Here is a 2,739-nt window from a genome sequence, read left to right as displayed (position 1 = left end):
AGTAGGTTTTAAATAAAGTAGATTTTAAATAAAGTAGGTTTCCTATTTGACCCACTCTCTAAACATCTTTTTAAACTCCCTCATTACTACTTGAGAAAATCTCTTGAAAGCTTTTTTGGATCTTCCTATTCATCTCTGAGAGGACTTCTCCACCCACCCACATTTCTCTGCTCTCTCCCTGCCAAGCTAGTGTGTGTTTTATGAGCTGAAAACAAGATGTAGTCTTTGGCCTTGGGAAATGTGGCCTTTACATTTGAAGCTTTAATCAGCGTACTGACAGAACTGACTGCAGTCTCAACATCTCAGTGAATGTCAGGTTAATCTGCATTACATTTTAATTAAAAGCAATAATATTCTATGCTGTTCCAGTGCTCAGTTAATTGCTCACCACTTCGCATACCAGCAGGCTCCACAGGGCATGAACACTCCATCTGAAATGCCTTATGAGGAATTCATAACGCATTAGCCAAGAGCCTGGAGGTTACACATAACTTAAAGTAAATGGCAAGGATGCTATGTAATATGCTAAGGCTAAATCACCTAATTTGGAGGAAAATACCTACTCACTTGGAATCATAGAATCATTAAGGTTGGAAACCTGCTAAGGTCATCTAGTCCAACCATCAGTATACCCCCACCATGCCCACTAACCTCAATGCCATAACTTCTCAGTTCTTGAGCATCTTCAGGGATGTGACTCCACCCTGCTCCCTGGGCAGCCTGTGTCAATGCATCATCACTCTTTTGAAGAATAAATGTTTCCTGATATCCAATCTGAACTTCTACTCTTACTCTTGGAATAATATCTATATATCAGATATTTCCAATGCATAATGCAATAGCCTAGTAAGTTCCCAAATGCTATAAACAGTTCAGAATCAATTTAAATACCTGCATGAAGTATAATCAGCTTTGGCTGTGTTCCTTATTTTTGGATGAGAACCATCATAAAGTACCACAATACCACAAAATAAACTAATATAATAGTTTCTTAAATGCTATGAAATATGGAATCATAGAATAGAATCATAGAATCATTTGAGTAGGAAGGGATGCTTAAAGGTCATCTAGTGCAACTCCCCTGCAATGAACAGTGATCTACAGTTAAATCCTCATTTAGCAGTAGCTGTGTATTACTGTTTGATTATCTAAGCTCACAGGTTCTGCTTCTTTTCGTATGGGCACTGAGGGATGACAGATTTACAGCAGCCACAATGCTCTCGTTGTGAGTGGCATTTCCGGGAGCAAAAACTAACTTTGCTAATACTTGCACTGTGTAGGTCAAAAGTGTCCAAGCTTTTCCTGGACCAGGAAGCAAGTGTGATTTTCAGACTGTATACATGGTCCAGCACCGATTACAAATGCAGAGGCAGTGATACACACTGAATCCACACAGAGGTGATGCACACTCTAACTGCTGCTCCAGCAAACTCTCACAGCCTCTCTTCTGCTTCAGCCTGCCATCCTTTGCTGTATAGCACAGCTGACATGTATCTGAGTTTCTGTGTTGAAGTAACAGATTAATCCCAGCTCTACATCAACATTTAGAAATGTACCATTCATTGTCAGAGTGTTAGGAGCCGTCCAGGAGCCTTTGACTCTCCAGTTATCAGTACTGAGCATCCCCTATCTCAGAAAGATTTGGGCTGCTTTAATGGACTAGGGGGTCTCTAGAACAAGAAAAACCTGTCTGTGCTTCCATCAGCTAACTCCTTTTTAAGAGACAGGGAGTCATGTCTCACTTTAGGGAGGAGAGCTGTAACATATCAAAATAGAAGCATGTTTTGGTCACCAGAGCAGGCCCAGAACTGAGTTCCAGCACTCACAGAAATCAGGCTTTGATTTCTTACATTTGGTGTTCAGTTTGGTGCAGGAAAAAAGAAAACTGTGGATTCGTTATCTGACGTGCTAAAATCGAGTTCTCACAGAGAGATTTGGAGTAAGAAGAATCACTACAGCTGCTTTAGCCAAGAATGGTCTCTGTTTTTGTTATATTTATTTATTTACTTTAAGAAAAAGGACCATAGGCAACCATGCAAAGTGCCCTGGGTTATTTCTGTAGTGGGACTGGAGTTGGTGACACCCCTCATCTGTAAGAGTGTGGTGTTGTTATATGCTCAATAGGTGAGATGTGGCCACAACTGTCACAGAAAGAACTCGTCACTGACTCCATTTGGGAGAATCAAAGCCAAGAGGGTGCTGGAGAAGAGGTATCCAACTGCTTTGGACAGACTTCATAGAAGAATAACACTATTCTGAAGATGAGAAACCTCAAAGGGAATCTAGTAGAGTATTTCAAGGAGGTACTGAGATTGTGGCAGATGAGGCTGCAGACATAGTTCCTGTAAGCTTAGACGCGTCCTGGTGGTCTTACACCTCCTGGGCTGTCAATGCACCAACCCACACACAGCAGCTGAGCGCAGTTATGTGAAAATCCCGCAGACTTTCATGGTCCAACTCTGAGAAGGGAAGTCTGGGGTTGTGTACATGGGAGGAACGGCATTAGATGCGTGGAACTTGCATCTTCCCACGGGGGTAACGTGAGGTCAGCGCTGTCCTCTTTGCCCCAGAGGACAAGGAGCAAAAGGGACGGAGGTATGGCTGCGAGCAGTGGTCACAGCGCGTATTGGAAATGAGCACTGAGTTTCTTGTTCGCGTTCTCCCCCTTGTCTTTCTTTCTCATTTGCCATCTCCCTTTCTTTTCCTTTCCCCTTCCTATTTTCTTCCCCCTCCCTCCCC

Source organism: Meleagris gallopavo, chromosome 2 (assembly GCF_000146605.3).
Source record: "Meleagris gallopavo isolate NT-WF06-2002-E0010 breed Aviagen turkey brand Nicholas breeding stock chromosome 2, Turkey_5.1, whole genome shotgun sequence".
NCBI lineage: Eukaryota > Metazoa > Chordata > Aves > Galliformes > Phasianidae > Meleagris > Meleagris gallopavo.
Note: the sequence above shows the minus strand (reverse complement) of the source record.